Raw genomic sequence first — 24,275 nt, 5'->3', positions numbered from 1 at the left:
TATATTTTATCCCTTTGACTCAGTTCAGATTTGTACAAATTACTTTCTTGCTTTCAACTTTAGTTACCTGATAAAATGAGCTTGTATTTAATAGTGATAGCATGCACAGTTTTCTAAAGACCAGAACAAATGTTTTGTCAGTGTTATATTTGCTAAAAAGGAATCAAGGTGTTTCAGGATGAATGCTGTTGTGGTTTGAAAAAGAATAGCCACCTTAGGGTGATAGGTGTGAATGTTTGGGTCCCAGATGATGGAACTTTTTGGGAAGGATTAGGAGGGGTGATCTTATTGGAGGAGGTGTGTCAAAACATTTACAGTTCTCTAGAGAACTCTCTCTCTCTCTCTCTCTCTCTCTCTCTCTCTCTCTCTCTCTCTCTCTCTCTCTCTCTTTCCCTTGCACCCTTCCCCTCTCTATGCTTACAGTTGTTTCAACATGTAAGCTCTTATTTATTTTCTCAGTGCCATGCCAGCCTACCTGCCACCATGAACTCCACTATGATGGTCAGAAAGCCATTCTCTAAAACTATAAGCAAACTCCAAATTAAATGTTTTCTTTCAGAAATAAAAAAGTAACTAAGATAGATGCTACACTCTTCCTGTGACTTCTCTAACTTGGGTTCTTAAGTCGGTTTAGCTATATATGTACTTTACCTTCTGGGTTCAGTATCCCTGCAACCCACTGAAATGTTTTTCTTTCCATAGCACAACTTATCATTGATTTGATTGCTTTAAATTTTCTAATATATTCTGAAAGCAGGCTTATTGAGTGTGTTTGCAATGATTATATGTTAGGACAACTACAAATGTCACTGAGAAGCAGGAATAAGGACAATCTTGATAGGAACAAAAATCACATAAATTTCAGGAGTTGTCATAAATACAAGTAATAAACACACTCAGAAAAATTCAGAAAAATAATACCATACATAATAGCCAGGAAGGAGAAAAGAAGGAAAATAAGGAAGGTAGTATGGAGAAAAGAAAGTTAAGTAGGAAGGAAGGAAGTAAATGAGTAAGACAACAAAAACACCAGAGGGCAGAATAATTTTCTTTTCTCATGGATTGTTAGAATTAATATTATAAAACTTTCTATCCTATCATAAAGAATCCAGGGATTCTGTGAAATTCTTATCAATATTCTCATGCATTATTTCACATAATTGAGAAAAATTTTGCAGAGGAACAAAAGATTTTGGATAGAAAAATAGTACTGACCAATGAAAAAAATCTGATGAAATATCACCACATTTGACTTCATACTATATTATGAAAAACAAACAAACAATAAAAACAAACAAAAAAACCCTCCAGAATGACAGGACATAAAAACAAAAGTCATATTGATCAATAGAATAAAATTGAGGACCTAGATATAATCCAACACAAGTACATCTGCTTAATTTTTAAATGAATAATATACCCAATATTTATTTTATGGGCATGTGAGTGTGTTTTTGTGTGTGTGTGTGTGTGTGTGTGTGTGTGTGTGTGTGTGTATAACACATGTAACACATATGTACAAAAATCTAGCAGAGGTAAGAAGAGAGCCCCAAAGCCCTGGATGTCCTACAACTGGAGTAACAGACACTTATGAGCCCTCCAGGTGATTTCTGAAAATAATTTCAAGTCTAATATAAGAACAGCAAGTATTCTTTTTTTTTGTACCATTACTCCATTTTAATCTTTACCACTATGTTCTATCTTCCCAATGACACCTTACAAAATGTTTTACAGGATCACTCCTACATCCACCATGGTTTTAACAAAGTAGCTTATAATCCACACCAGATAAAAGACAGCTTCTTCAATAAATGGTACTGTTCAGATTATATAACAATGTGTAAAATAATAAAATATGGAGACAGGAACTGAAGCATAAACCAGAGAAATTGCTGCTTATTGACTTTCTCTTCATAGCTTGTTCAGCCTGCTTTTCTACACCATCCAGGATGGCCTGCTCAGGAAGGCACCACCTCCTTTGGAATGGGCCAATAGCAGGTATTCTTAAATGCTGAGCCATCTCTTCATTGCTCCCTACTGACCTGATTTTTGGCAAAGATGTCAAATACAGATTGTCAAAAAGATAATATATTTAATAGACGATGTTGGAATAACTAGAAAATAACAGGTAGAGGAATGAAACATGAAGCTTCTCTTTCACTCAATATAAATCCGTTCTAAATGGATCAAAAACCTCAGCTCTTATCCAGAAACATAGAACAACTTCTAGAAGAAAGAGTAAGGAGTCCATTTAGGGATATAAGATCAGGTAAGGATTTTCTTAATAAGATTATTGTTACCATGAGACTGAGAACTGTAATCAGTAAAAGAGACCAGGAAATTCAAATGCTTCATCTCTACAGAGAAAACATCTTTTCCAGCTTTACATCTGATGGAGGATTCATGTCTAGAATTACAGAAAATTAAAGAGAAGAGCACACTCACACATGCACATGCACACACACCAAAACAAAGCAAAATACTCAACTCCTATTAGAAAGTTGATTTTGAAACTGAACATATAGTTTTCAGAATAAAAAATACAAATATAAAAGTAGATTTGAAAGTGTTCACTATACTTAGCTATCTAGAGAATACAATTAAAATTCCTTTGAGATTGCATGTTACTTCAGTTGGAATTGCTCACATTAAGAAATCAGATTATAGCAATGATGTTGAGCATGTGATGAGAAGGAAAGTGTCATGCTGTATGATTAAGGGAGACTAACTTAGTATATGCACTGTACAAATAAGTCTGGTATTCCAAGCAAATAGTCAATCAAACATTACAAGAAGGTTAGATGAGGTAGTACACTCTTATAATCCTTGCACTAGAAACACAGACACAGTAGGATCTCTAATGAGACGCCATCTAAACAAAAAACAAAAACTATATGAAGGCCTACACTGTGAGGAACTACACCAGTCCTGGGAATATACTGAAAGGACTCTATGTTAAACAAACTTTATTTACACCAATTGGTTAGGGCACCAATATAACTATAAAGTGATGAATGACTAATAAAATATATAGTGCCTATATGAATTTTATTATGATATAATTAAAGCAGAAATTGTGGTACTGTTTAGGTAAATTGTTAACCCAGACTTTGAATGAAAAGTGTCACTTGTTACATTCTTCTGTGGATCTTAGATTTATATGTTTAATTTCAATTATCTATAAAATCTAGGAGAGTATAGATGGATCATGAATGGAGTTGAATAATACGTTTCTGAAGAGAAGGTCAGTGGTAAAATGCAGATGATATGAAGGTAGAAATAATGGGGATGTAGTTTTAAGTGATGATAAGACTGGAAGGGCAGGGCAGGAGGCAAGTCATTGGCTAGATAAATAACACGAAGGATACTTGAAACAACTCATAAGGAAAGCTATTATTATATAAATATGGAAAACTTTCCCTTGCATTGTTGTCATAGATATCTGGTGCTGCTATTGGCTTTTATTTATTTATTTATTTATTTATTTATTTATTTATATTCATTTTTAAATTCTTTAATCCTCTTTTACAGTCCAGACTTCATTCTCCTTCTGTTTCTTCCAGACCCCGTGACCATTACCCATTCTATGCATTCTCCTACCCCTTGTCTCCAAGATGTCCCCACCCTCCAACTCCCACCTCATCATACCTTCCTACTCTCTGGGGCCTCAAATCTCTCGAGGGTTAATTGCATTCTCTCTCACTGAGACCAGACCAGGCAGACCTTTACTGTATATGTGCCCAGAGCCTCATATCAGCTGTTATATGCTGCATGGTTGGTGGCTCAGTGTTTGAGAGATCTCGGGGTCTAGGTCAGTTGAGACTCCTGGTTTTCCCATGGGGCCACCCTCCTCCTCAGCTTTTTCTAGCTTTCCCCAATTCAACCACAGGGGTCCTTAGCTTCTGTTTATTGGTTGGGTGCTAGTATCTGCATCTGATTCTTTCAGCTGCTTGCTGGGCCTCTAAGATGGCAGTCATGTTAGGCTCCTGTCTGCGAACACACCTTGGCATGAGTAACTGTTTCAGGCACCAAGGCCTTCCCTTGAACTGAATCCAAATTTGGGCCTGTCACTGGACCTCCTTTCTCCCATACTCTCCATTTTTGTCTCTGAAATTCCTTCAAACAGAAACAATTATGGGTCAGAGATTTTTGACTATGGAATGGCAACTCCATTCCTCCGCTTGATGTCCTGTTCCTCCACTGGAGGAAGAGCCTACAAGTACCCTCTCCCCCCTGTAGAGCACGCCATCCAAGGTTCCTCCCTATGAGTCCTGACAGGTCTCCGGTACATTCTAGAGGGTCCCCCCCACCTCCTCCATTCCAAGGTTGCCTGTTTCTATTCTTTCTACTGACCCTCCAGAATTCATTTTCCCTTCCACACCCCAATATCTGATCATGTTCCCCTATTTCCTCACTGTCCCCTTTCTCACCCAAGTCAAGGACTTCAAAATAAAACCATATTCACTAAATCTAATAAAAATGAAAGTGAGAAAGAGCCTAGAACTTATTGACTCACAGGGAAATTTCCTAAACAGAACCAATGGCTCGGACTCTAAGATCAAAAATTGATAAATTGGAACTCATAAAACTGGAATGCTTCTGTAAGGCAAAGGACATAGTCAAGAGGACAAAGTAGCAACCTACAGATTGGGGAAAAAATACCCACTAACCTCACATTTAATAGAGAGCTAATATCCAAAATACAAAAAGAAGTCAAGAAGTGACCCAGAAGTGCGGACCATCCTGAGACCACAGGACAGACTGCCATTTCTGCTTACCGTTGCCCACATCCCTGGCCCAAGAAGAAACTGGCCTAGTGCCTCTGGGCACAGGAATATAGGGGCAGTCAGCAGCAGACACGTGTGGTTCCAGTCTGCACCTGGAAGTGAATTGAACCAGTCAAACATCTCCCTGCAGCCAAATCCATGAGGGAGAAAGCTGGATCCTCAGAAGTGTGGAACCTCCTGAGAAATCAGAGGAGACTACCCTCTGTACACATTCCTGACCCAAGAGGGAATCACCCAGTGCCAGCTGTGCCCTCTGGGCACAGGGACCTAGGAGCCGTCAGGGGCAGGAAGCTTTTGATTCCTGCCTGTACCAAGAGCAGCTGAAGGAAAGTCACCAGGAGCGCCTACACACCTGAGAGCAGAGGTAGGACCAACTTTTCTGCTCCAAGTGACCTGACTGGTGGACTCAGGACACACAAAGACAGAAGTCCTCTGGGACAGGGCACTTCTGGTTTCTGGCTGCGCCCTGAAATGAACTGATCCCATCCCACAGCTCCCTGCCTCCAAATCCAGTGCAGGAAAGAGCTGAACACTCAGAAGTGCTGACCTTCCTGAGACTACAGGACAGACTGCCACTTCTGCCCACTTTGCACACATCCCTCGGCCAAGAGGAAACTGCATAGTGCCTCTGGACACAGGAATATAAGTACAGTCAGTGGCAGCTACCTGCAGTTCTAGTCTGTGCCCAGAACTGAACTGAACTGGTCAAACAGCTCCCTACACCCAAATTACGTAGCGGAGAGAGCTGAACCCTCAGAAGTGCAGACCCTCCTGAGAAATTAGAGGAGAATACCCTGTGCCCACATTCCCGACCCAGGAGGGAATCACCTAGTGTCAACTATGCCCCCGTGGCCGCAGAGACCTAGGAGCAGTCAGGGGCAGGACTCTTCTGATTCCTGCCTGCACCAAGAGCTGAAAGAGAGTCACCAGGAGCATTTACACACAGGAGAACAGAGCATTTTGTTCCCAGGAACAGATGAAAGAAAACTGGAAAACAGGTCTACAGGAGTGCTGAAACAGAGGCCTACAGGAGGGTCAAGCCACCGTCAGAAACAACAAGACAAGCTAACACGAGAGACAACCTGATGGCAAAAGGCAAGCACAGGAACCTAAGCAACAGAAACCAAGACTACTTGGCATCATCAGAACCCAGTTCTCCTGCCAAAGCAAATTTTGGATATCTAAACACAACAGAAAAGCAAGATTTAGATTTAAAAGTCACATTTTAGAATGATGATGGAGGACTTTATGAAGGGCATAAATAACTCCCTTAAAGAAATATAAGACAACACAAAACAAGTAGAAGCCCTTAAAGAGGAAACACAAAAATCCCTTAAAGAATTACAGGAAAACCCAACCAAACAGGTGAAGGAATTAAACAAAACTGTCCAGGATTTAAAAATGGAAAAAGAAACAATAAAGAAAACACAGAGGGAGTAGATAGAAAACCTAGGAGAGAAATCAGGAGTCATAGATGCAAGCATCACCAACAGAATACAAGAGATAGAAGAAAGAATCCCAGGGCAGAAGACACCATAGACAACATTGGCACAACCATCAAAGATAATGTAAAACGGAAAAAGCTCCTAGCCCAAAACATCGAGGAAATCCAGGACACAATGAGAAGATCAAACCTAAGGATAATGGGAATAGAAGAGAGTAAAAACTCCAAACTTAAAAGGCCAGTAAATATATTCAACAAAATTATAGAAGAAAACTTCCCTAACCTAAAGAGAGAGATGCCCATAAACATACAAGAAGCCTACAGAATTCCAAGTAGATCAGACCAGAAGTAAAATTCCTCCCATCACATAATAGTCAAAACAACAAATGCACAAAACAAAGAAAGAATAGTAAAGTCAGTAAGGGGAAAAGGTCAAGTGACATATAAAGACAGACGTATTAAGAATTACACCATCACATCCCAAATGCTTGAATTACCCTAAATGCCTAGAACAAATGAAACTCAAGACAGATGATCAAAATGTGAATGGTTCACTCCTTCTTTAAAAGGGGAACAAGAATACCCTTGGCAGGGAAGAGAGAGGCAAAGATTAAAACAGAGACTGAAGGAACACCCATTCAGAGTCTGCCCCACCTGTGGCCCATGCATATACAGCCATCCAATTAGACAAGATGGATGAAGCAAAGAAGTGCAGACCGACAGGAGCCGGATGTAGATCGCTCCTGAGAGACACAGCCAGAATACAGCAAATACAGAGGCGAATACCAGCAGCAAACCACTGAACTGAGAATAGGACCCCCGTTGAAGGAATCAGAGAAAGAACTGGAAGAGCTTGAAGGGGCTCGAGACCCCATATGTACAACAATGCCAAGCAACCAGAGCTTCCAGGGACTAAGCCACTACCTAAAGACTATACGTGGACTGACCCTGGACTCTGACCTCATAGGTAGCAATGAATATCCTAGTAAGAGCACCAGTGGAAGGGGAAGCCCTGGGTCCTGCTAAGACTGAACCCCCAGTGAACTAGACTGTTGGGGGGAGGGGGACAATGGGGGGAGGGTGGGGAGGGGAACACCGATAAGAAAGGGGAGGGGGGAGGGGGATGTTTGCCCGGAAACTGGGAAAGGGAATAACACTCGAAATGTATATAAGAAATACTCAAGTTAATAATAAAAAAAAAAGTATAACTGACCCTGAAGACCTATGGTGGGCTCCCATTAAAGGTGGCTGATTCCCTTCATGCACCCAAGAGTCTGTAATTGATAAGTGCTCCTACTTCTGCTTTTCAAAATGGGCAAAATCTGTGCTCAGAAAAAAAAAAAAAAAAGAATTACACCAGACTTCTCACCATAGACTATGAAAACCAGGAGATCGTGGACAGATGTCACACAGACCCTAAGGGAACACAAATGCCAGCCCAGGCTAATATATCCAGCAAAACTCTCAATTAACATAGATGGAGAAACCAAGATATTCCATGACAAAACTAAATTTGCACAATATCTTTCTACAAATCCACACCTACAGAGGATAATAGATGGAAAACTCCAACACAAGAAGGGAAACTACCCTGTAGAAAAAGCAAGAAAGTAATCTCCTTGCAACAAAACCAAAACAAGAGAGATACGCAAACATAATTTCACCTCTACATATGAAAATAACAGGAAGCAACAATCTCTATTATTTAATATTTCTTAATTTTAATGGACTCAATTCCCCAATAAAAAAGGCAACAACTAACAGACTGGATATATAAGAAGATCCAGCATTTCTCTGCATACAGGAAACACACCTCAGAGACAAAGAGAGACACGACCTCAGAGTAAATGACTGGAAAACAAATTCCAAGCAAATGGTCCCAAGACACAAGCTGGAGTAGCCATAATAATATTGAATAAAATTGATTTTCAACCAAAAGTCATCAAAAAAGATAAGGAGGTACACTCCATATTCATCAAAGAAAAAGTCCACCAAGATGAGCTCTCAATCATAAAAACCTATGCTCCAAATGCAAGGGCACCTACATTCACAAAAGAAACCTTATTAAAGCTCAAATCACACATTGTACCTCACAAAATAATAGTAGGAGATTCATCATCCACTCTAGTCAATGGACAGATTATGGAAACAGAAATTAAAAAGAGACATAGAGAAACCAACAGAAATTATGAACCAAATGGTTTTAACAGATATTTATAGAACATTCTATCCTAAAACAAAGGGATATTCACATGGTACTTTCTCCAAAATTGACAATATAATCAGCCACAAAGCAGACCTCAACATATATAGTAAGATAAAAATAATCCCATGATCCCATGCATATTATCAAATAACCACGCTCTAAGGCTATTGCTTAATAATAACAATAATGTCAGAACACCCACATGTACATGGAAGTTGAACAATGATCTACTCAATGACAACTTGATCAAGGAAGAAATAAAGAAATAAATTAAAGCCATCCTAGAATTTAATGAAAATAAAGGCACAACATACCCACACTTATGAGATAAAATGAAAGGACGGATAAGAGGAAAATTCATAGCTCTGAATGCCTGCCAAAAGAAACAGGAGAGAGCATATATCAACAACTTGGCATCACACCTAAAAGCTGTAGAATAAAAAGGAACAAATACACTCAAGTGGAGTAGAAGGCAGGAAATAATCAAATTCAGGACTGAAATCAACCAAGTAGAAACAAAAAGGTTTACACAAGAATCAACAAAACCAGGAGCTGGTTCTATGACAAAATCAACAAGGTAGATAGACCTTTATACAGACAACTAGAGGGCACATAGAGTATATAGAAATTAACAAAATCACAAATGAAAAGAGAGACATAACAACAGAATCTGAGAAAATACAAAAAACTATCAGATCCTACTACAAAAGACAATATTCAACAAAACTGGAAAATCTGGAGGAAATGGATAATTTTCTGGACAAATACCAGTTACCAAATTTAAATCAGAAAAACCATCTAAACAAACCCATAACTCCTAAAGAAATAGAAGGATTTATTGAAACTCTCCCAACCAAAAAGAGCCCAGGACCAGACAGGTTTAGTGCAGAATTCTATCAGGCCTTCATAGAAGACCTCATACAAATACTGTCCAAAGTATTCCACAAAATTGAAACAGATGGAGCACTACCGAATTCCTTCTATGAAGCCACAATTACTCTTATACCTAAACCACACAAAGACACAACAAAGAAAGAGAACTTCAGACCAATTTCCCTTATGAATATCGACGCAAAAATACTCAATAAAATTCTGGCAAACCGAATTCAAGAGAACATCAAAACAATCATCCACCATGATCAAGTAGGCTTCATCCCAGGCATGCAGGGATGGTTTAATATACGGAAAACGATCAACGTGATCCATTGTATAAACAAACTGAAAGAACAGAACCACATGATTATTTCATTAGATGCTGAGAAAGCATTTGACTAAATTCACAACCCCTTCATGATAAAAGTCCTGGAAAGATCAGGAATTCATGACCCATAGCTAAACATAGTGAAATCAATATATGGCAAACCAGCAGGTACCATCTAAATGGAGAGAAACTTGAAGCAATCCCACTAAAATCAGGGACTAGACTCCCTACTTATTCAATATAGTTTTCAAAGTCCTAGCTTGAGCAACCAGACAACAAAAGGAAGTCAAATGGATAAGAATTGGAAACGAAGAAGTCAAAATATCACTATTTGCAGATGATATAATAGTATACTTAAGTAACCCTAAAAGTTCTATCAGAGAACTACTAAACTTGATAAACAACATCAGCACAGTGTCTAGATATAAAATTAACTCGAACAAACCACTAGCCTTCTTCTACTCCAAGGACAAGCAGGCTGAGAAAGCAATTAGGGAAATGACATCCTTCACAATAGTCCCAAATAAGGTAAAATACCTCAGGGTAACTCTAACTAAGCAAGTGAAAGATCTGTATGACAAGAAATTCAAGTCTCTGAAGAAAGAAATCAAAGAAGATCTCTGAAGATGGGAAGACATGCCATGCTCATGGATTGGCAGTATTAATATTGTAAAAATGGTCATTTTTGCCAAAATCAATCTACACATTCAATGCAATCCCCATCGAAATCCCAACTAAATTCTTCATAAAGACAGAAAGAGCATTTTCCAATTTCATTTGGAATAACAAAAAACCCAGGATAGCGAAAACTATACTCAACAATTAATAAAACTTCTGGGGGAATCACCATCCCTGACCTCAATCAGTATTACAGAGCAATAGTGATAAAATCTATATGGTATTGGTACAGAGACAGGCAGATAGATCCATGAAATAGAATTGAAGACCCAGAAATGAACCCACACACCTATGGTCACTTGATCTTTGACAATGAAACTAAATCATCCAATGAAAATCAGATAGCATTTTCAACAAATGGTTCTGGTTCAACTGGAGGTCAGCATGTAGAAGAATGCAAATCGAACCATTCTTATCACACTGCACAAAGGTTAAGTCCAAGTGGATCAAGGACCTCCACATCAAACCAAATACACTCAAACTAATCGAAAAAAAAAAAAACTGGGGAAGAGTCTCGAACACATGAGCACTATAGAAAAATTCCTGAATAAAACACTAAAGGCTTATCCTCTAAGATCAAGAATTGACAAATGGGGCCTCATAAAGCTGCAAAGCTTGTGTAAGGCAAATGATACTGTCATTAGGACAAAATGGCAACAAACTGATTGGGAAAAAGATCTTTACCAATCCTACATCTGATAGAGGACTAATACCCAAAATATACAAAGAACTCAAGAAGTTAGACACCAAAGAGCCAAATAACCCTATTAAAAATGGGGTACATTGCTATACAATGAATTCACAGCTGAGGAATATCTTATGCCTGAGAAGCACCTAAAGAAATGGTCAATATCCCAATATCCATAGTCATCAAGGAAATGCAAATCAAAACTACCCTGAGATTCCACCTCTCACTAGTCAGAATGGCTAGGATAAAGAACTCAGGCTACAGTAGATGCTGGTGAGAATGTGGAGAAAGAGGAACACTCCTCCATTGTTGCTGTGATTGCACACTGGTACAACTACTCTGGAAATTAGTCTGGAATTTTCTCAGAAAATTGGACATTCCACTACTGAGGACCCAGCTATACCTCTCCTGAGCATATACCAAAAAGATGTTCCAACATACAAAAAAATACATGCTCTACTATGTTCATAGAAGCCTTATTTATAATGGCCAGAAGCTGGAAAGAACCCAGATGCCCTTCAACAGAAGAATGGATTCAGAAAATATGGTACATCTACACAATGGAGTACTACTCAGCTATCAAAAACAATGACTTTGTGAAATTCATAGGCAAATGGAATGAACTAGAAAATATCATACTGAGTGAGGTAACCCAATCACAGAAAAACACACATAGTATGCACTCACTGATAAGTGGATGTTACCCAAATGCCTGAATTACCCAAGGTGCTTTGGAAGACCAAAATGCAGATGCTTTACTCCTTCTTAAAAGAGGGAACAAAAATATCCATAGGAGGGGATATGGAGGCAAAGTTTAGAGCAGAGACTGAAGGAACAGTCATTCAGAGCCTGCCCCACATGTGATCCATATATAAAACCACCAAAACTAGATAAGATTGATGAAGCTAAGAAGTTCATGCTGACAGGAACCGGATATAGATCTCTTTTGAGAGACACAACCAAAGCATGTCAAATACAGAGGTGAATGCTAGCAGCAAACCACTGAGCTGAGAATAGGACCCCCGTTGGAGGAATTAGAGAAAGGCTTGAAAGAACTGAAGGGGCTTTCAACCCCATAAGAACAACAATGCCAACCAACTACAGCTTCCAGAGAGTAAACCATTACCCAAAGACTGTACATGGATGGACCCATGACTCCAGCTACATATTTAGCAGACAATGGCCTTATAGGGCACCAGTGGAAGGAGAAGCCCTTGGTTCTGCCAAGGTTGGACCCCCAGTGCAGCAGAGTGTTTTGGGGGGTAAATGGGAGTAACACCCTTGTGGGGAGTGGGAGTGGGAGGGGATAGGGGAACTTATGGGCAGGAAACCAGTAAAGGGAATAACATTTAAATGTAAATACAGAAATATATCCAATAAAAAAGTCCCCCCTAAAAAATATGGAACTTAATAAAAAAAAAAAAAACCACCAAAAACCCAAACAACCCAATTAAAATCAGGTATAGAACTAAAAAGAGAATTCACAGCAGTTGGATCTTGAAGGGCTCAGAATCACCTAATGAAATGTTTAAAGTCCTTATTGATCAGGGAAATGAAAATTAAAACAACTCTTACACCAATAAGAATGACTAAGATCGGGGTTGCAGATTTAGCTCAGTGGTAGAGAGCTTGCCTAGGAAGTGCAAGGACCTGGGTTCGGTCCCCAGCTCTGAAAAAAAAGAACCAGAAAAAAAAAAAAGAATGACTAAGATCAAAAAATTCAGGAGACAGCACATGCTGGTGAGAATTTGGAGAAAGAGGAATACTCTTCCTTTGCTGGTAGGATAGCAAATTGGTACAATAACTCTTGAAATCAATCTGGAGGTTCCTCAGAAAATTGGAAATAGATCTACCTGAAGATGCAGTTATACAAGTCTTAGGCATATACCCAAAAGATATCCCAGCATGCTACCAGTGCTTGTGTTCCCCTATGTTTATAGTGGCCTTATTTGTGATAACCAGAATCTGGAAACAACCCAAATGTCCCCATGACAGAAGAATAAATACAGAAAATTTGGTTCATTTACACAATGGAATACTATTCGGCTATTTTGTTAAATAATATTACTTCATTAATAGCACCTGTACAAGCAAATTCATCTGAGTTCATGAAATTCAAAATGTTATTCAAAGAATAGAAAGAAAGAATTTTGGAAATAGGAGAAAACTTGTTGAATGAAACAACAGTGAAAGACAAACAGAAGTAACCTGGTTAGGGGAACGGCAACTGGCCATAGTGATAATTTGAGTTTTCTCTCTGCAAACTACTTTTTAAAAAATCAGAATTTTATTATATCATAATTTAGTAACAATTTTTTGAAAATTTTTTATGTATCTTATTGATATATTTTATATGTAATTAGTTGGATTACATCTCTGTGACTTCTGTATGCCGCTCTTTTGCCACCATGCATCTAGCTTGGTCAGCACGTAATCTGGAATTTCATTTGCATACCATGAGTAACTAGAGATGTAGAACTTCTGTGCCATTTTCTTCATTCTCGTGATGACCAATGTTTTACAACACTCATGTTTTTTTTCTTTTTGCACTTGGTGCTTTGTCCCACACAAACAAAAATAGGCCATGGAAGCCATTTTCTCTAGAGTGTATGATTGATGAATTACCACTTATCTTCTAATTGCGTGTTAAGAATGGAGTTGCCTCTGGCAGATTAATAAGACAACTTTTGAGTGAGTCATTAGTATGCCTAATATTTCATGTGAATTAATTTGTGACTATACATGTATACACATATACATACAGCATAGGACTAAGAAAATAAGATGTACTTAGTAAACATTTTTCTATACATGGAGTGCAAATAATGATTTTGATGATGTTTGAGTGTATGGATTTTAGTGTGTTTGGTGTGTTTAGTGTGTTTAGTGTGTTTGGTTAGCCCACATGCCTAGTGATGGTTCCAGACTCAATAGGCTAGCTATGTTTTTCTGCATCAATTAACAATTTTAAAAAACGTTGTCTCAATGCCCCAGTGTAAGGGAATGCCAGGGCAGGGAGGTCAGAGCAAATGGGTAGGTAAGTGAGGGAACACCATTATAGAGGCAGGGGGAGGGTGGAAATGAAACATTTGTAATTTTAACATTTCTGGGGAATATTGAGCTTGCCACCAATGATGGTTTGTACATGTTTGGCCCAGGTAGTAGCACTAATAGAAGGTGTAGCATTGTTGGAATAGGTGTGCCACTGTAGGTGTAGGCTTTAACACCCTGGTCCTAGCTGCCTGGAAGTCAGTATTCTGCTAAAAGCCTTCAGATGAAGATGTAAAATTCTGAGCTTCTCCTGTACCATGCCTGTCTGGATGCTGCCATGTTCCTGTCTTGATGATAATGGACTGAACCTCTGCACCTGTAAGTCAGCCCAAATTACATGTTGTCCTTAATCTTTATAAGAGTTGCTTTGGTTATGGTGTCTGTTGATAGCAGTAAAACCCTAAGACAGAAGTTGGTACTAGGGACTAGGGTATGCGCTGATAGGCCTGACTGTGCTTTTGTTTGGAAGAATGTGGATTTGGGGATTTGGAAAACCATGGAATGTTTAATGGGACTTAATGAGCCATCTTAGTAGGAATATGGAAGATTTGATTTCAGTAAGTGACTTGAACTGTGCAGAACTGGCCTAATAGGTTTTAGAAGAATTTCAGTATGTGGCAGAGAAACTGTTTTGTGGTATTTTGGTGAAGAATGTGGCTACTTTTTGCTGTTGTCTGAAGAGTCTGCCTGAGGCTGAGGTGAAGAGATTCAGATTAACTGCTTTGACAAAAGATGTCTCACAGACACCAATATAGACTTTGTTCTCTGGTTAAAATGAGAAAGTTAAAAGATGAAATATATGATTTAAGAATTAAAGGGGCACCAGGAAGTGAAATGAAGCTGAATCCTGCATTCTAGGAGATAGCAGATTGGAACTTTGGGGAAAGATCCTACCCAGCAAAAATTAGATCAAAGATACACACCTTCGATCCCAAAAGATAAAGTCCAGCAGATCTCTCGGTGTTCAAGGCCAGTCTGGGACAGAGCAAGTTGTAGGTGAAGGGAAGCTTAAATCCATGCATGTTGGTACACACTGTTAATCACAGAATAAAGGCAAGCAGATCTCTGAGTGCAAGGCAATCCTGGGACAGAGCAAGTTCTTGGTGAAGAAAAGCTTAAATCCAGAAGTGGTAGTATACACCTTTAATCCCAGGAGACAGGCATGCAGATCTCTGAGTTCAAAGTCAATCTACAGAGCAATATCCAGGACAACCAAGATTAGGTAGTGAAAGAGTTGGAAAACAGAAAGCTAGTGATAATGTAATAGAACAAGGTGGCCAAGTTCCAGCTCCTACAAGCAGCAGAAGAAGGTGACTACTGGGTCAATTGATGCTGGTTACCTAGAGCTAAGAAACTGGAAGTGATTAGGTAGAGACTAGCATCACTGAGGTGAAATCTTCTGGAAAGTGTTTTCTGACAGCAAAAAGAAACTGGGTTCCAGGGATAGCCAAGGTTGTACTTAGTACTGCTGCTATACTTGGTAATGTGTAAGAGTCACCCAGGCTTGAAGCTTGGCACTGTCAGAGGCTATGGAAGACTACTGGTAAAGATGAAGCCTCAGTTGTAGTTGAAGGCTCAGTACTGAAAGTGTCCTGCAAAATAGTTGAAATTTGGTACCATGAAGAGAGCCTATAAGAGGCCATTTGTGAATCCTAGTTGCAGTGAAAGACCCCAGCATATTGGAAATGCCAGTACCATGGGATGCTCACCAAAAACAGCAGTGATAGTGGAATTGATCAACCTGAGCTTAGACTGCTACAGAGGGCAGAGCTGGAGAAATGATGCCAGCCCTGTGGAGGAGTCCAGAAGATCAAATATGGAGTCCTTGGGGACTTTAAGATGTTTGAGATGCCAGAGTCATGGGCTATCTGCTGAGGAAAGCTGCTAACAGAATAGAACTAGCCCAGGAGGAAGAAGTTTGTTACAGTCAACAAAGATAAAAAGGAGTTGAAGATCTGAAGACTGCCTTGACATTAGACATAGAGATGCAGAGTTTGGAGATTGCCCAGCTGGTTTCCTGTCTTGCCTTGGAAATTACAGTTAAATGAATGGATGAATCTCAGAAGAGACTTTGATCTTCAGACTTTAAACATTCTTGAAAGTGCTATAGACTATGGGAACTTTGGAAGTTGGACTGTATGTATTTTGTACCACGCTATGTTTAGGTATGGCCCCCATAGATTAATATGTATGAACAAGCATATGTGGAATGTGATGGTTTGTATATGTCTGGCCTAGAGAGTGGCACTATTAGGAGGTGTAGTTTTGTTAAAATAGGTGTGTCACTGTGGGTATGGGCTTTAATACCCTAGTCCTAGCTACCTGGAAGTCAGTATTCTGTTAGCAGCCTTCTGATGAAGATGTAGAACTCTCAGCTCCTCCTACACTATGCCTGTCTTGATGCTGCCATGTCCCCACCTTGATGATAATGGACTGAACCACTGCACCTATAAGCCAGCCCCAATTAAATGTTGTCCTTATAAGAGTTGTCATGGTGTCTGTTGTCAGCAATAAAACCCTAACTGAGATACCACCATGTATTATCTAGATTTAGAGCATTTAAATGATGTTATTAATTCAAATAGAAACATATATTGAGAAAGCAAAGTTACACACGAGGAAGCATTTCATAGTTAATACACTGTAGAGGGACAACTTGAAAGTTTGTGGGGAAAAAAAAGCATGATTGGCAGTCTCAGTCCTCTTCCTTCCCTAAGTATATCATCTTATTAGGTAAGTATGTATTTCTCTGGAAATGAAGTGGAATTTTCCTTTTCACTTTGTAGAGAAAGGGTTATTATACACTGATTAACTTCAAGTCTTAAGTATTTTGTATAAATTTAACTATTTCCTCTAATGAACTGAGTTTTATGACATTTACTCACCTATGATGCCATCAAAATGGACCACTAGAGCACCATTGGAACAGGAGTGAGTGGCAGAATGGTTGTTCTAAATTGTTTATGGGCATTCTCAAGTAAAACCATATTTTAGAACCTGCTCTTGTGAAGTTGTCTACTCCACGTTGACTGAAAACAAAAGTGATATTGATATTTCTGAATATCTTTGCACCAAGTGATTCATTTTAAATCATGTTCTTTAAAAGCTGTAAGTTCAGAAACAGACGTCTGTAATCATAGATATCTATTTTTTGTAACATATTATTTTTAGTTCTCCTAGATATGGCCCTCTGTTTCCTCTGCCCCCCCCCCAAAGAAGAACAATCAATCAAACAAAAAACCCTACAAGTCTAATACATTTTGCCCATATTCTCACTGGAGCATGGTCTGAGCCCTTCCTACCTGTACTCCTGCCAGAAGTCATCAATTGTGGAAAGCATCCATATCATGAACTTTAACAGGTCTCTTCGATGTCTTCCTGTCTAAGCTGGTGTATTTTGTGGGAGGACCAGATGAAGAGAGAGGAGGAATTGTCAAGAAGCCTCATATGACTTTCTTTCTTTTTTTTTTCTTTCTTTTTTTTCTTTCTTTTTTTCTTTTTATTAACTTGAGTATTTCTTATATACATTTCAAGTGTTATTCCCTTTCCCGGTTTCCGGGCAAACATCCCCCTCCCCCCTCCCCTTCCTTATGGGTGTTCCCCTCCCAACCCTCCCCCCATTGCCGCCCTCCCCCCATAGACTAGTTCACTGGGGGTTCAGTCTTAGCAGGACCCAGGGCTTCCCCTTCCACTGGTGCTCTTACTAGGATATTCATTGCTACCTATGGGGTCAGAGTCCAGGGTCAGTCCATGTATATATAGTCTTTAGGTAGTGGCTTAGTCCCTGGAAGCTCTGGTTGCTTGGCATTGTTGTACTTTTGGGGTCTCGAGCCCCTTCAAGCTCTTCCAGTTCTTTCTCTGATTCCTTCAATAGGGGACCTATTCTCAGTTCAGTGGTTTGCTGCTGGCATTCGCCTCTGTATTTGCTGTATTCTGGCTGTGTCTCTCAGGAGCGATCTACATCCGGCTCCTGTCGGTCTGCACTTCTTTGCTTCATCCATCTTGTCTAATTGGGTGGCTGTATATGTATGGGCCACATGTGGGGCAGGCTCTGAATGGGTGTTCCTTCAGTCTCTGTTTTAATCTTTGCCTCTCCCTTCCCTGCCAAGGGTATTCTTTTTCCTCATTTAAAGAAGGAGTGAAGCATTCACATTTTGATCATCCGTCTTGAGTTTCGTTTGTTCTAGGGATCTAGGGTAATTCAAGCATTTGGGCTAATAGCCACTTATCAATGAGTGCATACCATGTATGTCTTTCTGTGATTGGGTTAGCTCACTCAGGATGATATTTTCCAGTTCCAACCATTTGCCTACGAATTTCATAAACTCGTTGTTTTTGATAGCTGAGTAATATTCCATTGTGTAGATGTACCACATTTTCTGTATCCATTCCTCTGTTGAAGGGCATCTGGGTTCTTTCCATTTTCTGGCTATTATAAACAAGGCTGCGATGAACATAGTGGAGCACGTGTCTCTTTTATATGTTGAGGAATCTTTTGGGTATATGCCCAAGAGAGGTATAGCTGGATCTTCAGGCAGTTCAATGTCCAATTTTCTGAGGAACCTCCAGACTGATTTCCAGAATGGTTTTACCAGTCTGCAATCCCACCAACAATGGAGGAGTGTTCCTCTTTCTCCACATCCTCGCCAGCATCTGCTGTCACCTGAGTTTTTGATCTTAGCCAATCGCACTGGTGTGAGGTGAAATCTCAGGGTTGTTTTGATTTGCGTGAGTCTACTGTCATTGCTACTACTGCAAAAATAACTTTCTTACAATCTATGGTCAGGAAGAACATGGATGTCCACGTGGTTTCTGGTAACAGCATTGACCATGGACATCCACATGAGTTCCAGTGATGGCACATGCCATGGACCTCTCCATGATTTCTGGTAGGAGTACAGATCAAGGACATCAAAATGGCCCTCTGCCAAAACATAGGCCATGGAGACTATTATGGCCCTGGCTGGTAACATAGACAACAGACATCAACATGGTGTATGAGGCATGGGACTAGGACACCAATATGATTCTGAGTGGCAATGATAAATTCATGATATGGATGCTTTCCACAATTGATGACTTCTGGCAGGAGTATAGGTAGGAAGGACTCAGACCATGCTCCAGTGAGAATATGGGCAAAATGTATTAGACTTGTATGGTTTTTTGTTTGATTGATTGTTCTAGGACATCAACATAGATTTTGATGGCAGAAGAGACCATAGATATACACACGATGGTAATACGGTTAATGGGTAGACATCAACACGGCCTTCTACAGAAACACAGACCATGTACATGCACATAGACTCGATGGATAAGACAGATTGCAGACCTCAACATGGTCTCTAACAAAAGCTTAAACCATGGACCTCAATACTGCCCTTAGCTACAGCCCATACCTCAGACACCTTCATGGCCCACAGTGAAATCACAACCCATAGTCCTCAAAATGTCCTCCAGGACAACATGGCTTAGAGTTGAGGCATAGTCATCTGCATGGCCTATAGTGGTAACATGGGTCATTGACAAAAGCACTGATCACAGCTGCAGCCAAATCATAGACCCCAAAATGTATCTAGGAAGTAGCATGGATCCCAAATATCAACATGGAGTTAGGTGACAGCACAACCACTCACAGCATGGCTGACCCTAGACTATTTTCTACTTTTTTTTCAATTTGCAATTTAGAGTTGTAGGCACTGTTATGTGTAAGTAAAAGTATAATGCTTTATTTTTTTTCTTTCAAATCTAAATGATCATTTAACCTGACAAATGTGTGTAGCTTTCCAAGCACCACATGGCTTATATTTTTATACTAGAATTGGATAAGCCCATATTGTTTTCAAATCCATGGAGGTGCTACTCAAAGGTGCCTCTGTGCATTTTGCAATGAGAGCTGGGGAGTCACGGGCAGCATTAAGCAGTACATTGATGAGCAAATATGGGATAGCAGACTGCCGATTGTAGAGAAAGCATTAATGAACCATCCCCAGATGATCTACTGATGACCCACAGGACTGCAAAATGAATCATATGACCTATTTTTTAATTAAAAAATGTATTTTAAATGAATTATTTATGAACCCGTACAGCTGTAACCTTGATAATATTAAACTCTACTGGGCTGTTGGAAGGTACTCATTGCACTGACTCTTCCCAGACAAACATACAGAATGCAGAAATGTAGCTGGCTGAAAAAAAATGTAAAGTGGTCTCCTAAGAGGTGGAGATAAATGAGCCCATCAATTCACATTGCCTTCTTACCACAGTCAGTCACAAAAGCTTTGTGTTAAATGTTTTATTTGGGGTTACTTGAAGTCTTCTAATGTCTATGCTTCTGCCGTTCCAGTTTTGTAATACAGCTACTCAGCACATCCGTGCTGTATTTTGCTTGGGATAAAATTAATGAGCATGACACTTAAGTTTATTTTGATGATTCATTAAATCTGCGAAAAAAATAAAACCTAAAAAATTACTTGGATGTTTGGAAAATAAAAGATGTGTTTTACAAGAGCTAGTCAAAGAGATGGGAATCTTTTTAAGAGAGAAGTAGCTTTAACGTACGGATACAGATTAGTCACTATATAAGGCTACATAACAGTCTAGTTAATTTTTCTTACATCTAATTTCTAATGCCTCTTTACATAAAAGTCTGTTTTGAGAAAGCACACTCTAAAGACAGGATGAAATTCTTCTCTAATTAAAAGTATTTTTAGTCAGAGATTATATTCTGTGTGGACTAAAGCCCAGGATATAATTTTAAGGTGAAATAGAAGGCAGAGAAGAAGTGAACAAAAGAGTATGAACAATTAGATAACTTTAATCTAATGAAGCCACAAGCACTAGTTCAATTTTTCTTTTAGTTAGAATGTGGAGTGGGAAAGAAATAGGGAAAGCATGTGAAAACCGTGATGAAGGTACAGGATAAGGGATCAGTGGCTAAAGTGTTTGCAGTCAAAACTTGTAGACACAATTTGCTTCATCCATGTCAAAGTGTGGTACCGTTTCAGTGATGCGTATATGTAACTTGAACTCTGGGTATTTGGAGACAAGTGGAACCCTGAAGCTTTCTGTCCACCTAGTTTAGCTGAAATGACAAAGTCAAGATTCAGTGAGAGACCTTGTTTTGAAATAGAAATATAGAAAGCACTACAGTCTAACACCAGACATCAACTTCCATATCCACAGCTACACTCATGGGCATGCATATGTGCTCCACACACAGGTGCTCAACAAACACAATAAAGAAAATAAATCATAATCATAATAGGATATGTACTTAGCTCTAATTAAAGAAAAAAAACCTAAAAATCAGAAACGACATTGATTCTATGTGTGTATTATTAAACACAAAACTCAAAATACTTCATATAAATACTTCATTTTTTGTTACAGAATCCAGATTGTGATTATTCTCTTACTAGAGCACTAAGAAAAGCCTTTAAGAAGTTGGGGAGCAGTAGCACAGATCTAGACTGGCTTTAATAAGAAGCAGGGCTCTGACAGTCATGTGACAAGGCCATCCCATATCCAGCGCACAAAATAGCATAGCTTCTCATTAGCATTGGTAAAAAAAGGATGATAAAAATATGATAAAAGAATGTGAACATAAGTTTAAGAACAGCAGAACTATTTGTATATATAAATTACGTGGCATGAAATTTGGGGGTGTAAAAATAAGGATGTATAGTACTGCTGTATTTTTTTTCTTTTTCTTTTTTATTAACTTGAGTATTTCTTATATACATTTCGAGTATTATTCCCTTTCCCGGTTTCCGGGCAAACATCCCCCTACCCCCTCCCCTTCCCTATGGGTGATCCCCTCGCAGCCCTCCCCCCATTGCCGCCCTCCCCCCACCAGTCTAGTTCACTGGGGGTTCAGTCTTAGCAGGACCCAGGGCTTCCCCTTCCACTGGTGCTCTTACTAGGATATTCATTGCTATCTATGAGGTCAGAGTCCAGGGTCAGTCCATGTATAGTCTTTAGGTATTGGCTTAGTCCCTGGAAGCTCTGGTTGTTTGGCATTGTTGTACATATGGGGACTCGAGCCCCTTCAAGCTCTTCCAGGTCTTTCTCTGATTCCTTCAACGGCGGTCCTATTCTCAGTTCAGTGGTTTGCTGCTGGCATTTAACTCTGTATTTGCTGTATTCTGGCTGTGTCTCTCAGGAGCGATCTACATCCGGCTCCTGTCGGTCTGCACTTCTTTGCTTCATCCATCTTGTCTAATTGGGTGGCTGTATATGTATGGGCCACATGTGGGGCAGGCTCTGAATGCGTGTTCCTTCAGTCTCTGTTTTAATCTTTGCCTCTCTCTTCCCTGCCAAGGGTATTCTTGTTCCCCTTTTAAAGAAGGAGTGAAGCATTCACATTTTGATCATCTGTCTTGAGTTTCATTTGTTCTAGGCATCGAGGGTAATTCAAGCATTTGGGCTAATAGCCACTTATCAATGAGTGCATACCATGTGTGTCTTTCTGTGATTGGGTTAGCTCACTCAGGATGATATTTTCCAGTCCCAACCATTTGCCTACGAATTTTATAAAGTCGTTGTTCTTGATAGCTGAGTAATATTCCATTGTGTAGATGTACCACATTTTCTGTATCCATTCCTCTGTTGAAGGGCATCTGGGTTCTTTCCAGGTTCTGGCTATTATAAATAAGGCTGCTATGAACATAGTGGAGCACGTGTCTTTTTTATATGTTGGGGCATCTTTTGGGTATATGCCCAAGAGAGGTATAGCTGGATCCTCAGGCAGTTCAATGTCCAATTTTCTGAGGAACCTCCAGACAGATTCCCAGAATGGTTGTACCAGTCTGCAATCCCACCAACATTGGAGGAGTGTTCCTCTTTCTCAGCATCCTCGCCAGCATCTGCTGTCACCTGAGTTTTTGATCTTAGCCATTCTCACTGGTGTGAGGTGAAATCTCAGGTTTGTTTTGATTTGCATTTCCCTTATGACTAAAGATGTTGAAAATTTCTTTAGGTGTTTCTCAGCCATTCGGCATTACTCAGCTGTGAATTCTTTGTTTAGCTCTGAACCACATTTTTTAATAGGGTTATTTGTCTCCCTGCGGTCTAACTTCTTGAGTTCTTTGTTTATTTTGGATATAAGGCCTCTAGCTGTTGTAGGATTGGTAAAGGTCTTTTCCCAATCTGTTGGTTTCCGTTTTGTCCTAACCACAGTGTCCTTTGCCTTACAGAAGCTTTGCAGTTTTATGAGATCCCATTTGTCGATTCTTGATCTTAGAGCATAAGCCATTGGTGTTTTGTTCAGGAAATTTTTTCCAGTGCCCATGTGTTCCAGATGCTTCCCTAGTTTTTCTTCTATTAGTTTGAGTGTGTCTGGTTTGATGTGGAGGTCCTTGATCCACTTGGACTTAAGCTTTGTACAGGGTGATAAGGATGGATCGATCTGCATTCTTCTACATGTTGCCCTCCAGTTGAACCAGCACCATTTGCTGAAAATGCTATCTTTTTTCCATTGGATGGTTTTGGCTCCTTTGTCAAAAATCAAGTGACCATAGGTGTGTGGGTTCATTTCTGGGTCTTCAATTCTATTCCATTGGTCTATCTGTCTGTCTCTGTACCAATACCATGCAGTTTTTATCACTATTGCTCTGTAATACTGCTTGAGTTCAGGGATAGTGATTCCCCCTGAAGTCCTTTTATTGTTGAGGATAGCTTTAGCTATCCTGGGTTTTTTCTTATTCCAGATGAATTTGCAAATTGTTCTGTCTAACTCTTTGAAGAATTGGTTTGGTATTTTGATGGGGATTGCATTGAATCTGTAGATCGCTTTTGGTAAAATGGCCATTTTTACTATATTAATCCTGCCAATCCATGAGCATGGGAGATCTTTCCATCTTCTGAGGTCTTCTTCAATTTCCTTAATCAGTGTCTTGAAGTACTTATTGTACAGATCATTTACTTGCTTTGTTAAAGTCACTCCGAGGTACTTTATATTATTTGGGTCTATTATGAAGGGTGTCGTTTCCCTAATTTCTTTCTCGGCTTGTATCTCTTTTGTATAGAGGAAGGCAACTGATTTATTTGAGTTAACTTTATACCCAGCCACTTTGCTGAAGTTGTTTATCAGCTTTAGTAGTTCTCTGGTGGAACTTTTAGGATCACTTAAATATACTATCATATCATCTGCAAATAGTGATATTTTGACTTCTTCTTTTCCGATCTGTATCCCCTTGACCTCCTTTTGTTGTCTG

This window comes from Rattus norvegicus, chromosome 5 (genome assembly GCF_021556685.1).
Source record: "Rattus norvegicus strain SHRSP/BbbUtx chromosome 5, alternate assembly SHRSP_T2T, whole genome shotgun sequence".
Taxonomy (NCBI): domain Eukaryota; kingdom Metazoa; phylum Chordata; class Mammalia; order Rodentia; family Muridae; genus Rattus; species Rattus norvegicus.
The sequence above is the reverse complement of the archived record's forward strand: the minus strand, read 5'-3'. Positions refer to the sequence as shown.